Source organism: Rattus norvegicus, chromosome 5, assembly GCF_036323735.1.
Source record: "Rattus norvegicus strain BN/NHsdMcwi chromosome 5, GRCr8, whole genome shotgun sequence".
Classification (NCBI taxonomy): Eukaryota; Metazoa; Chordata; class Mammalia; order Rodentia; family Muridae; genus Rattus; species Rattus norvegicus.
Genome location: NC_086023.1, coordinates 5,143,298 through 5,158,381, shown reverse-complemented (window position 1 = coordinate 5,158,381; position 15,084 = coordinate 5,143,298). Strand labels below are relative to the sequence as shown.

General features: G+C 39.5%; 1 pseudogene; it reads right to left on the bottom strand.

Annotated features, from left to right (window-relative positions):
* The window catches only part of Atp5pf-ps3 (ATP synthase peripheral stalk subunit F6, pseudogene 3), a 102,170-nt pseudogene extending 91,429 nt beyond the window's left edge, over nt 1–10,741 (bottom strand).
* Nucleotides 10,742–15,084: the final 4,343 nt, after the last annotated feature.

Genomic DNA, 15,084 nt, shown 5'->3' with positions numbered 1-15,084 from the left:
GAAGTTTTCTTCTATGATTTTGTTGAAGATATTTACTGGTCCTTTGAGCTGGGAGTCTTCACTCTCTTCTATACCTATTATCCTTAGGTTTGATCTTCTCATTGAGTCCTGGATTTCCTGTATGTTTTGGACCAGTAGCTTTTTCCGCTTTACATTATCTTTGACAGTTGAGTCAATGATTTCTATGGAATCTTCTGCTCCAGAGATTCTCTCTTCCATCTCTTGTATTCTGTTGGTCAAGCTTGTATCTACAGCTCCTTGTCTCTTCTTTTGGTTTTCTATATCCAGGGTTGTTTCCATGTGTTCTTTCTTGATTGCTTCTATTTCCATTTTTAATTCCTTCATCTGTTTGATTGTGTTTTCCTGGAATTCTTTCAGGGATTTTTGCCATTCCTCTCTGTAGGCTTCTACTTGTTTATTAATGATTTCCTGTGTTTCCCTAAGTGTGTTCATGTCTTTCTTGAAGTCCTCCAGCATCATGATCAAATATGATTTTGAAACTAGATCTTGCTTTTCTGGTGTGTTTGGATATTCCATGTTTGTTTTGGTGGGAGAATTGGGCTCCGATGATGGCATGCAGTCTTGGTTTCTGTTGCTTGGGTTCCTGCGCTTGCCTCTCGCCATCAGATTATCTCTAGTGTTACTTTGTTCTGCTATTTCTGACAGTGGCTAGACTGACCTATAAGCCTGTGTGTCAGGAGTGCTGTAGACCTGTTTTCCTCTCTTTCAGTCAGTTATGGGGACAGTGTGTTCTGCTTTCGGGCGTGTAGTTTTTCCTCTCTACAGGTCTTCAGCTGTTCCTGTGGGCCTGTGTCTTGAGTTCACCAGGCAGCTTTCTTGCAGCAGAAAATTTGGTCTTACCTGTGGTCCCGAGGCTCAGGTTCGCTCGTGGGGTGCTGCCCAGGGGCTCTCTGCAGCGGCAGCAACCAGGAAGACCTGTGCCGCCCCTTCCGGGAGCTTTAGTGCACCAGGGTTCCAGATGGTCTTTGGCTTTTTCCTCTGGCGTCCGAGATGTGTGCGCAGGGAGCAGTCTCTTCTGGTTTCCCAGGCTTGTCTGCCTCTCTGAAGGTTTAGCTCTCCCTCCCACGGGATTTGGGTGCAGAGAACTGTTTATCCAGTCTGTTTCTTTCAGGTTCCGGCGGTGTCTCAGGCGCAGAAGTCCTGCCGCTCCTGGGCCCTCCCCCACGGGAGCCCAGAGGCCTTATACAGTTTCCTCTTGGGCCAGGGATGTGGGCAGGGGTGAGCAGTGTTGGTGGTCTCTTCCGCTCTGCAGCCTCAGGAGTGCCCACCTGACCAGGCGGTTGGGTCTCTCTCTCACCGGGTCTGGGAGCAGCTTGATTATTGATCTTTAAGTGAAAATTTTGAACCAAGCTCAAGTAAGCAATTGGTGACAAATGACCCATGAAAAGCTCAAATTTCTTGAAACCTACCCACAAACATTTGCTTTCAGAATACCTTCAGAGGTTCAGTGTCTAAAATGAGAGTGGTGATATTTAGAAATTAAGGGCATCATTTAAGTATAAATCAACAATTGGTGTTTCACATAAATGTTTCTGTTTCTATTTTACTTGTAAGAAATATATAAAGTGTTATTTTTATTGTAACTATTATCATGATTAGATTATAGAGCTATAAATTGATGAAATGAACTTAATGTTGAATAAGGAGATTTGCTTCTAGTAAATACACATCTTTTCACAGCAATGTATTGTTGAAGCTGCATTGATGTCTAAATAAGGTTAGAAACACAAAATTTTCTGTAACTGTGGACAACATAAACTGATTTTTTAAGACGTAAGTTAGTGTCATTGAAAATCTCATATGTTAGTGTGGTGTCAATAAAATACATAGCAGTTATTACCTGCCATAGGGAGAAAACATCCCTTCTCCATTTTCATATAGTTGCATTTGGACTTGATGAAGTCTCATATCATGGAGGCTGTGCACTACAGCATACACACCATTGTAAATACTAATGCTCTCTTCACTCATGGCTACATCAAATATATTACTAGGTAACACATCCAATGAAGTGTTGATTTGACAGTTGTCCAAGAGATGAAAATTAATATCAGAAAATGAGCACTTGAAGAACAAATTCCACAACTTCAGAAGATAAATTTCTTCTGGGTATCTATTAAGATTAAATGTTCGAATGAATTTGGTAAACTCAAAATTTTCTCTATAATTGTGCTTAAAAATTAGGTTTCCATGGAATGAGTCAAACATGGAATAATCAGTAACTTCAGTAGCATGGTGATCAATGCTCATGTCCAAGACTTTCCATGTCAATAATTTTTGCCCAATATTTTCATTAGATCTTCTAGAGAATCAATGTCACCATAAACAATTATTACATTTGTCTCATCCATGTTTACCAGAATCTTGGAAAATATGAAGCCCATGTGGCTGTGATCATTTTTACAAAAGCAAAGCAGACTCTTTGTCTCCCCATCTCCTCTCTAAAATCTAATAGAATTTTATTTCCTTTGTGGTCATCAAGGAGGATGAGACCTACCCATGACCACCTAAAATGAACCATCAAAAAACAATGGCAAGGGAAAGAGATGTGTCCTTGGGGACCATTTGGTAGAGAGAAGAATATAGACCATGGTCATTCAAGGCAGGATCACAAAGTCCAAAAGTAATCTGAACCATATTGGTGAAAAGAGGAAGAAAATTAATATCAAATAAAAATTCATTCCTGAAGCAATAGACGAAAACAGGAGAAGATTTTAAAAAAACATTCCATTTACTAGATTTTACAGAAATTTCCGTTAAGTCTGTAATTTTTAAGGACTTACTTGGTTTCATTTACTACACCAACCTTTCTTTTACAAGCAAAATATATCTGGATTGAACTCTGGGTATGTTTTGATGTTTGGATAATTTATAAATGGCTCTTTCAGTTTAAAGACACCTATAATACGAACTAAGAAAATTGACTCTCAGTGTGCACATCCAAATTTTCTCACCTGGGGACATTTCAAGAGCTGAAGCAATGGCCCAATTTGGGCAGATGTTATCCATAATGTTCCTGTGAGTGCAGCAGAAAATTTTTTCTTTTTACAATTGGAATTAGGCAAATCCTTTCTCTGCCTATGAGCAGTGAGCCCAACAACAGTATTCATAAGTGTTTCCTTCTCAGTGAATCTCACAGGGTAGAAATCAAATCCAAGAGACATGTTGGGTAAAAGATTGGGGTTCCCATTGACCTCCTCAATGGCAAGTAGCAGAGCAAGAATATACTGGTAGTTCTTAAAGTTATACCTGTGTAAGTGACATAAAAACATAATAATATAGTCATATATACCATATATACCACACACATTCACATATTTAGTACACTAAATGTTCTAGTTCAATTTGATTCTATAAAACATGTAATTTAATGTCTTCATTATGAATTGATGAACTACCTTAGGTAAATGTGTTAGGATTAGGTAATATCTCATTAGTTATAGATCCTCAAATCACATATTATTTATATTTTATAAGTTGATTCCTTACACATTCTGTTTACAAATCAGGAATCATATTTCTCCCAATAGCAGATTTGTTAATATCTAGCCTTCTCAGGTTCTTTATAAAAATCCACTATTCTATTATCAACTCAACAACTTTTAAAAAACAATATGTTAATTAAATAATATTTCAAAGATAATTTTATTTCATATGTGGCCATTGTAGTTATTTATCTGATATAATTTTTTATTATGGTAGCATGGAATTACTAGTGTCATAGAACAAGCATAGAAAATCCTGCTTCTGTATGTGAATAGATAAGGTTAAAAAGAATGCAGCACCATACCCTTTATATTTTTATCATTATGAGTATTATGCTGTTTTTGTGTGTGACTGTATGCATGTTCATCTCTTAATATATACAGTTCTATGGATTTCAGGATATATGAATTCAAGACAAAACATACGCAGGTTGATTCCTAGCTATTCGCCTTATTTATAAAGAGTTCAATTTATTTATGTATGTATACATATATTTAATTATGCATTCATGAATCTATGCATTTCATTCATTTAGTGCTCAGTTGCTTGTTTGGTTTATTTAATAACACAGAGACACAACTTTACTGTATGTTGTTATGTATATCATGCTGGTCTTGTCAGAAATACCCACCTGTCTCTTTCTGTAGACTATTGGGAATAAAGTCTTGCACCAGCATATCTGCCTGATGGGTTTCTTTATTTTCTAATCACCTATACCTAGATTGCTATAGAGCAAACTTAGAGAGATTCTCTTTTTCTTTCTCTTGCTTTCCACATAATCACTAGATTACAAGTATATACTCATATTCTTTTGGGAGGTATGAAATCAGTTCCTCACAGTTATATTTCATTCTCAGCTTCTTACTTTTCTTTATATGTATTCATATGCGTAAGCACTAATAACTGCAGACAATGGTCAATAAGAGGCTATGTTGACATTTCCTCTACAAAGGGAATAAATCTATAGCTCTACACTTTAGCTTCAGGTACATATTTTAAACTACGTCAAAAATACAGTATCATTATTTTCCAAGATATATAAGCAGCAATCTCTATGTAACATACTAATTGTAATCGCCTCTGTGTCCACTTGAGCCAGGAACTCAAAGATCAAGTCATGCTCAGCAACATTTTGTTTCATATCCTTCCATGAATGGCTCATTAAGCAACATTTAAAAGTTTTCACTGTTGTCCTAAAAGAAAGTTCCAAAGTCAATATTCCTCCAAACTTTTAAAAAGAACAAGCCTATCTTCCTTGGGTTTATTGAATGTGAAGACACACAATGACCATAACAAATCTTAAGAAGGAAAACATTTAACTGCAGCTAACTTACATTTTGAGAGATCTTGTCCATTTCATGATGCTGGGAAACATTGTAGTATGGAGGCAGAAATGGAATGGGACAAGAAGCTGAAAGTTCTATATTTTTATCGACAAGCAGCAGAAGAAAAGACGGTGGACAAAATTGAACTGTTTGGAGTTCTAAACCATTCCTGCTTAGGGACATACTAACTCTAGCAAGGCCAATGGACTCCAACAAGTCCACTCAGTATGAGCCAAGCATTCATACAAATGAGGCTATGGGGTCCATTCTACTAAAAGCACAAAAATATTGCTGTTTGATTACTTGTAGAAGAAGTGTCAGGTTTCTTCAATGATGTGATTTTTTTTTCTAGACAAGTAAGATTCTGGGATGGCCCCACTCTCAAAGTTATTAGTGCAAAACAATATGAACTTGATTGAGAACAGTATTAAATTTTGTTAGGAGCAATTTCCCTGAGTGGAGAGGTGATTTGATGAGGTTGCAAGATTTTGCTAAGTTATTTTCCTAGCAAAAGCAACAATTTGCTGTTAATGAATTAAATTTTTCATTATCTTCATGCAAAGGATGAGAAATCAGAATAAACTCGAATATGTCCAATAGACAAAGGTAATTTCTAAACTGAACCAAGAATTGTAATTCTGAATATTGGGGCTAAACTTGTAAAATAGGTATAAAACAATGACATAGTATTTTTTTTTAAACAGTGGGCTTGTTTGTACTATTTAAAAGACAATAAATATTGTCACTACATTTGTTTGTTATACAAATGTTTCTTGTGTGAAAAAAAATTTAAGATGATAATAATCGAAGTAAGCTGTTTGAGGAGGTCATGAGTAAATATTGTTGTTGAGGTTCAGTCCTGTACTGCCAGGGTTTGCCTGCAGGAGCGGTTAGATAGTTTTTCAAGGACAAATGGATTGGTTTCCTGAGGCTCTTGAATTGCTTCTATTGTTTGAGGGGCCTGAGGTAGGACCCTCACAAAGTTTTTCTGATTTAATAAGATAACTGTATTATTGGGGCTTACAGCACCAGATAGGGCAGTGCCTTTTTTTTTTCAATCTCGTTTTATATTGGATATTTCCAGTGTGATTTTTATGATAGCTAGTTTGGAACTTTTTAAGCCAGAGGTACCCTTTCAGACAAGGAGGGCAACTAGTTTGAGTTTCTGCTCTGATTGGAGCAAGAAGCATTAAAATGTATGGTACCTCCTGCCTTACTGGGACATTATTGGATGATATGCCCAGTCTGGTTAATTGATTAATTTTTTGAGCAAACCCTAAATTAATAAATATTTTCTGTCCTTGATTAGTAAGAATCTGTTTGGTGTTTTAGCATTGTGTGGTTGTTGTTAGGGATACACACTAAAATTACGGAGTAAAAACCTCAGCATATGCTTTAAATAAATTAACAGATTTTTAAATTGTCTGTAGGAGAGAGTAACAAGTGGGTATAGGCAAGATGTTTTAAAATAATATCTTTGGCTTTAAAACCTCTATCATCTGGGCAAAAGAATTCTCAATTTTTTTTTCTGGTTTCTATATCATATTAACAAGTCTTTTGGTATTTGTATCTCTGTTAGGCAAGCATCTCCATGCTCTTAGAGCTACAGCTTCTATTTTTATTATAACTTCCTTTGTCATTTTGGGGGAGTTGTTTCTTCAAACTTTTTCCCCATACCCATAAACATTTCATATGTTTATGTTTTTGTTTTATAATTTTATTTTTCTTGAATAATTTATGGATTTATATTTCAAATTTTATCCCCTTTACCCTCCTTTCCGATACCTCCCTGCTTTTATGAGGAGGCTCCCATTCCCACCCACCTGGCTTTCCCCTTCATTGGGGAAATGTGCCTTCATGGGACCAAGGGCTTTTCCTCCTATTGAAGCTGGACAATACCATCCTGTGTTACATATGTGGCTGGAGTCATGGGTCCTTTCATGTGTACTCATTGGTTGGTGATTTAGACCCTGGGAATTCAGGTTGGGTTCTTTTTGGTTGATGTTGTTCTTCCTATGGTGTTGCAAACCCCTCTAGATCCTTCAGTCTTTAGTCTAACTCCTCAGTTGGTGTACCCTTGTTCAGTCCAATGATTAGCTTCAATCATTCTCGTCTGTATCAGTAGGGCTCTGGAAGAGCTTCTCAGGAGACACCTATATCTGGCTCCTGTTAGCAAGCACATCTTGGCTTCAGCAATAGTGATTGGCTTTGGTGGCTGTATATGGGATGAATCCCCAGGTGGGACATTCTTTGGATGACCTTTTCTTCAGTTCCTGCTCCACACGTTGTCCCTGTATTTCCTCTCATGAGTATTTAGTTCTACCACCAAAGAAGGAATGAAGCCTCCACAGTTTGGTCTTCCTTAATCTTGGGCTTCATATGATCTGCGATTTTTTTAAGTATTCCAAGCTTTTGGGCTAATATCCACTTATCAGTGAGTGCATACTATGTGTGTTCTGTGACTGGGTTACCTCACTCAAGATGATATTTTCTAGTTCTATCCATTGATGTGGAGAAATAGGAGCACTCCTCCATTGATGGTGGGATTGCAAGCTGGTAGAACCACTCTGGACATTGGTCTGGTGGTTTCTCAGAAAATTGGACATAGAACTACCTAAGGACCCAGCTATACCACTGCTTGGCATACACTCAAAATATCCTCCAACATATAACAAGGACACATACTCCACTATGTTCATAGCAGATTTATTTATAATAGCGAGAAGCTGGAAAGTACCCAGATGTCCTTCAACTGAAGAATGGATACAGAAAATTTGGTACTCTTACAACATGGAGTACTACTCAGATATTAAAAACAAAGACTACATAAAATTCCTAGGCAAATGTTAACTCTTTCTTTCTCATCCTTCTTTTTCAAACATCTTAGATAACTCTCTTTCCGACAATTACATATATAAATACATATATATATGGTAAAAATTTATCTTTAGTTTGGTGGGCTCTAGCTTCTTTAAATTGATCATGAGGAGTTGTAAGGAATTTAAATGACAATAATTCCCAAAAGGAATTTTTAACCTTTTTTATTCTCCATAATAACTGAAAAACAGCCTAACAATTTATCCTGTTGCAGAGCAGAGAGTACACCAGCAGCTGATCACAACCTGTTTGGACTCTTTTTATATTTATCAGGGAGTCTTTTTTTTTTTTCTATTTTTTTCCGGAACTGGGGATCAAACCCAGGGCCTTGCGCTTTCTAAGCAAGCGCTCTACCACTGAGCCAAATCCCCAACCCCTTATCAGGGAGTCTTATAGAATGACTTATTTTTAAATGCTGCAGGGTAGACCAGATATATTTATGATATTTTGTTAATTTCTTTTTTGAGTTAGATTGCTTCTCAGAGGTTGATGTTTTCTTTTTTGATTTATCACTACCTTCTTCTGAGCTACTTTTCTTAGATTTTTCTGTTGAAGTATAAACATTGAACTTAGATCCTAAGTGACACAGTAGGAAAGGAGTTTCCTCGCGCGGAGGTGAATCTATTGTCTCCTGAACATATGTGGCTTTTTTTTTTTTTTTTTTTTTGCTTATCATCGAATGCCTTCCTAAGCACATTCCAAATAGCAAATGCTATAGGGGACACACCTAATCCTCTGTTCACTTTAAACCAGTTTTCAGTCTCTAACCGTGTTTTCTCCCATGTACCCATATCTAAATTTCTCCTTCCTGGAAACTGAGGACTGACCATTTATACAAACTGAAGAAAGTCAATCAGCTGGCTAGAGCTAACCCTAATCCCTTTTTTCTTTAATAGTATGCTTAATAACATCTGTAAAGAACTCTATGTCAATAGGTTCACGTTGTTCCATCCTGAGAGATAAAAGAAATGCACATAACCTGAAACTGATGGTTCCAGACCTAATATTAGTGCTGATAGCTCCCAAAAGAAATGCTTTGAGAACTGCCTGGTGTAGCAGGCAATGAAAACCAGAGCTGATGATTCCTGATGTACCCTTGGCATTGATGGTACTCAACCCACCCAACCTGCCTGTGATGGCACCTACTATCCTGCCACTGCAGATGCCAGCAGTCAATTTACAGCCAGAGATGATGGCTTCTGGCACAAACCTCATGGTACCTAATTTCAACCTTTGCTGATGGCAGTTGGCAATATCAACTCCTATTTCTCACCCTCTATAAACAGGTCTGAAAGGTCCAATTGAGAGTCCAATCTGTGTAGACTTACCTTCTTCAAAGTCCCTGCCTCTTTTAAGGTGCCAATTTAGATGCCAGGAGCCTCCTGGCATGGAGAAGTTAGAGACAGTGCACAGAATAAGACTCTAGTGTGGCTTTGAAGTCTGAGGGTTTCAGACATTCTAGTTCTCTAATTATACTAAATTCTGACAATAACTTTGAAAAAGTCTTAAAAGTTTCTTGTTCTTTCTCTGTGCAAAAAGCTGATAGTTTAGGAGATTGGCATCTGTAGCCTGGCAGCAAGGAATTAAGTAATGTGGCCTTTGATCTATCTCACCAGGAACTGCATTGCTCTAACTTTTAGTCTGCTTGTTGGAAGTCACAGGAAGAAAAAAAGGAAGGAATGGATACGGAAAATGTGGTACATTTACACAATGGAGTACTACCCAGCTATTAAAGCCAATGACTTCATGAAACTCTTAGGGAAATAGATGGAACTAGAAAATATCAACCTGAGTCAAATAATCCAATCACAAAAGATCATACATGATATGCGCTCACTGATAACTGGAAATTAGACCAAAAGCTAAGAATACCCAAGGTATACCTTTTGTGAATTGTAATTCACAAACTACATGAAGCTCAAGAAGAAGGAAGACCAAAGCGTGGATATTTCAGTCCTTCTTAGAAGTGGGAACAAAACACTCACAAGAGAAATACACAAAATATAGAGCAGAGACTGAAGAAAAGGCCATCCAGAGACTGCCCCACCTGCAGATCCATCCCACATCCAAACACCAAACCCAGACAACTTTGATGATGCCAAGAAGTGCATGCTCAGAGGGGCCTGATATAACTGTCTCCTGAGAGGCTCTGCCAGAGGACAAGAAATACAAAGGAGGATGTTCACAGCAAACTATTGGACTGAGCACAGGGACCCAAATGGAGTAGTTAGAGAAAGGACTGAAGAAGCTGAAGGAATTTTCAAACCTATAGGAAGAAAAGCAATATCAACTAACCAGACTCATCAGAGATCTCAGGGCTTAAACAGCAACCAAAGAGTACACATGGAGCGATCTATATCTGCAGCTGCATATGCATCAGTGGATGGCCTTATCTGGAATCAACAGGAAAAGAGGCCCTTGGTTCTGTGAAGACTCAATGCTCCACTGTAGGGGAATGCCTGGGAATGGGGGAGGGAAGGAGGGAGTCCTTGAGTGGATAAACAACCTCTTAGAAGCAGGGCATGGGAGGAGGGTATACAAGGTTGTAGAAGTTGAAACCAGGAGCAAGAATAACATTTGAAATGTAAGTAAATAAAATATCCACTATCCACTAAAAGTAAAATAAGAAATGTAGGGCGCCCTCCTGTGGTGAACAACGGTACTGCACATGCACAGACTTTGCACCTGGCATCAGTTGGCCGGTAATATGCTAATGAGGGAGCAGCACCATGCTAATAAGATAACTGGTGCTCCGCCAATCCCTGAAGGACAATTTGCCTAGCCTCAGCCTGCTGTGTATATAAGGCAAGTGCTTGAGGTCCCCCTGTTCCTGTTCAAGAAAGCTGTACAGTAAACGCTTTGCTGGAAAAGGATCCTGGTGTCCGCGTGCGTTCTTGCTGGCGAGACGATAGCTCGGGACATTTGGTGCCGAAACCCGGAAAAAATCGCCTCACCATCGCCGGCGCCGAGGAGACCCTCCGTTCCCGGAGAGGATTCAGAATTGCAGGACGAAGGTAAGCTCTGAGAGGCATGTTTAGTCTTGATCTCTCTCATCTTTCTCCCCCATTAGAAGATGCGGTGGAAGCTTTTGTTATTGTTTTGGCAGCGCTCATTCTTTTTCTTTTGTTTTTTCATTTTGCGGCTGCCGCCAGGCACCGTCAGAAATCGTGCCCAGAAGATGAGAAATGCCGCCCAACAGTAATAGCATGACAAGGCGTTAGAGGAGTTACAGGACAGCATGTCAGAAACAGAGTGAGGTGAAAGATTAGAAGCTTTAAGAAGGAAAGGTGCACCTAAGAAAAGAGGCCCTTCCAAGGACCTTGGATCCTAGGAAGCGAGAGATAGGGGAAAGGACGCCCTGGGAGGCAAACAGGGGAAGGAGAAGAAAACCCTGAAAAAAAGCCTTTATCCGGTAGAGGAGTTAGAGGCTTTGGGGCTTGATAGTTCAGAAACAGATGAGCTTAGCCCCTCTGAGGAAGAGGATTTAGAAGATGAGGCAGCTCGCTATGAAGAAGAAAGATATGGGCCTAGGTGGAGAGCCACTGTGAAGAAACCGAACGTTATGGATCCTTTGTGGGCAAGGCTGGTAATTTTGTTTATTTTTTTCTTTGTGTGGGAAGCTGTTACAGTCGTTAGGACACGTCAGAGTGTCCTTGCAGAGCAACAAGAAAGTATGTCGGAGGGAGAAAAGGTCTCAAAAGAAAAAAAGAAAAGAAAAGGAGATAAAAGGAATACAGTATTTTGGGAGAAAAATTTTGTCTTTGTGCTTGTAAAAGGTGTGATTAGGCTCTGGAAACTTCACAGAGTCATACTGATCAGACTTGATAGAGGTAGACTGCCTGAAAAATTTATTCAGGAGAATCAAACAAAAAGATATCTCAATTCTAAACTTTTGTCTTCAAAGTTGTATTTTACAGAGTGTGCCTACTTGGATTCCTGGTCTCAAGGACTTTCAGCTGGGACCAGTCAGGACACATCAGCTACAGCATTAGTTTCATTTTTCCTACCCCCTACCCCCAAGGACATCTCAACGCCCATGCACAGCTTGATGGAGTTAATGTAATTGGGTTGTGAGTGGAAATATTCAGGACTGTGTTTCACTTCCATACCATTTGTGAATGTCAGTCGTGCTGCTCAGATATCCCGTATTATATCTCAGTATCTTACAGGAATTTGGTTTCAACACGTTGATGGACTAGTCCGGGAATTGAGACAATCCATCGTCCATATCAACTCCACTTGAGTGGATGGTCACCGTGGAAGTGGTGGGAAAGGGGAAATCCTACCTCTCTGCTGACTCCTATTGGAATCTGGGTCCCTTTGGTGGGACACCATCTAGTTTTTCCCCTCTGTCTATTATCTGTCCTTGGTGCATCAAGCTGTCCATGTATGTCAGTTTATGTCTGTGTTTTTTGTTTCTTGTTGCTTAAATGTTTTATGTTTCATGTTCAAAAGAGAAAATGGAAAAAAAAACTTTATCTGCTGGTCGTTCACACCTTGATTTGATTTTAACTCGTTTCAAAAAAGGAACAAATGAATAAAAAGCTGTTCAATCAGCCCTTGGAGCCTTGCACCTGTAGTAGGAGCCTGGGTCAGCTGGAGAAGCTACCCGGGGATGAGCGTCTGCCTGAGCTGATTATTAGACTTAGCAGGTGACAAGGTGCTTCTCTTAAAATCACAGCTAGAAAAGTCATAATGGTGTTTGGTCTAAATATTGAAGATATGTGTAGCCACTTCAATTTTGTTTCTGATTGGTTCTAAATGTATAATTATTCTCTACATGCCTTGGTTATGGACTATTGGCTTTTATGTTATTGGATATGGCTAAAAAATGTAACATTGGTAACAGAAAGTTGAGAAAAAAAGTGTAACATTGTTAACAAAGTTGACATAAAACTGTTAATTTGTATAGAGTTATTCTAGACAACATGTGGCATGAGTCAATGTAGGGAAACAGGTCTAAATTGAGATAATATTTTTATGGAACTCTTATTCTATAAACCAGGCTTCTAAAAGAATTTAGGGCAATGTCTCTTTGTTGAGGTATTGGAGACCGCACCATCATGCGTTCATATGTAAGAATTGACAGTCGAACCTTGTATAGACTCGGTGTCTTGGAGACTGGATTTTGGAGACTAGATTGTTTGTTGGAGTTTGAGTTTTGCTTTCCAAAGTTGTTTGCCCCTTTTGCCATTAGATAAGAATCAGACTGCAGCGTGGTTTAATTTGCCACGGGATTCATCTGGGCCCTGTAAAAGCTGAATGCCACCTGGATTTCTGGCTGGTGGCCGGCCAGACAGGGCAGGCCTACGCTGTCTCTACAGCCAAAGAAATTGGACTAGTGAATTTGACAATTTGATGGAGCAGCTGCGTGTGGCCATTGTAACCGTGAATTCCACAAGAGTTGATGCTTCTTTCACAGAGGGACTATCTTCATGGATCACCAATGCTTTCTCCCCTTTTTAAGGAGTGGGCAGGCATGTTTGCCTGGGAAGCTATTGTCCTCCTCGGATGCGGAGTAGGTCTCTGGCTTATCGGCCATTTAAAAAAGAGAACATGCCAGACACAAAGTGGTTGTTTACCAGGCTATGACCACCATTAAAAATGGTGCTTCTCCCAACATATGACTGGCCTCTTTGAAAGATTAAGAGTTCGCCCTAGATCATTTTTGCCACTGTCATGTGGAGTCATTGTATCCAGAGACGGGCAACTTTCCTCGAGCTTGGACCAACCTAAGACATGGGGCCCGGTGGCGATAGGTTAACTCTATGATGGGTAAGGCCGGGTTTGGATGAGAACGACCTAAGACAGGAGCAATGACAAGACTGACATGACACCCAGATCTAGACCAGTCATTTTATTAAACAAAAAAGGGGGAGAATGTACAGTGCCCTCCTGTGGTGAACAACAGTACTGCGCATGCGCAGGCTTTGCACCTGGCATCAGTTGGCCGGTAATAGGCTAATGAGGGAGCAGCACCATGCTAACAAGATAACTCATGCTCTGCCAATCCCTGAAGGACAATTAGCATAGCCTCAGCCTGCTGTCTATATAAGGCGAGTGCTTGAGGTCCCCCTGTCCCTGTTGAAGAAAGCAGTACAGTAAACACTTTGCTGCAAAAGGATCCTGGTGTCCGCGTGCATTCTTGCTGGCGAGACGATAGCACAGGACAGGTGCCTATTTCTGTGTGTGTGCCCGAAGTTCATGTTGAGTGTCTTGATTTTGTATTGTAACACACTTCTTTGTGTGACTCATCTCTCTCAAGCTTTGGGGATTGCAGGTACACACCATCAAGACCAGCTTTTCATAGGTTCTGGGGATTTAGCTCCAGCCCTCCTTTTTTTCAACAACACTCCCCTACCTCTCTAGCCCCAGAGTAATGAGATGTTATAGGAAAAATAGGAGAATTCAGCAAATAGATAGGAGTGACAAGATCCTCATGAATTTTCCTGCTGCTGTCCACAAGCAACTCCTGTTGAGTCCTTCTCCCAGACTCCTTGTGTTTTTCCTGTTGCTGAACACGAACAGCATTTGCTGAGCTCTCTTCAAGACCAATGTATAAATAACTCAATTCGATGATAGAAATTTCCAAAGAGATATCCATAGAGAATGGTAGAACTTTAAATTTAACTGTCTTCTATAGAAACTTAATTTCAAAATTTTCTAACTTCATCCTGCCTTTTCAGTGACATGACTTTCAAGCCCTTCCAGTTCTTTCTCTGATTCCTTAAACAGGGGTCCTGTTCTTTGCTGCTGGCATTCGCCTTTGTATTTGCTGTATTCCTGCTGTGTCTCTCAGGAGAGATCTACATCGGGCTCCTGTCTGCCTGTACTTCTTTGCTTCATCCATCTTGTCTAATTGGGTGGCTGTATATGTATAGGCCACATGTGGGGCAGGCTCTGAATGGGTATTCCTTCTGTCTCTGTTTTAATCTTTGCCTCTCTATTCCCTGCCAAGGGTATTCTTGTTCCCCTTTAGAAGAAGGAGTGAAGCATTAACATTTTGATCATCCATCTTGAGTTTCATGTATTCTAGGCATCTAGGGTAATTCAAGCCTTTGGGCTAATAGCCACTTATTAATGAGTGCATACCATGTGTGTTTTTCTGTGATTGGGTTACCTCACTCATGATGATGTTTTCCAGTCCAACCATTTGCCTATGAATTTAATAAAGGCATTGGTTTTGATAGCTGAGTAATATTCCATTGTGTAGATGTACCACATTTTCTGTATCCAGTCCTCTTAAACTCACTCCTCTTAATTGCTTCCTCCGCCACAAGTCTGTGTTGTCCTGAGGCAGTCTATTTTCTGGTTCTTCTTTTCAAAATTTACATGTGGTGAAAGGATAATAAAAAGAAATTATATCAGACAGGAT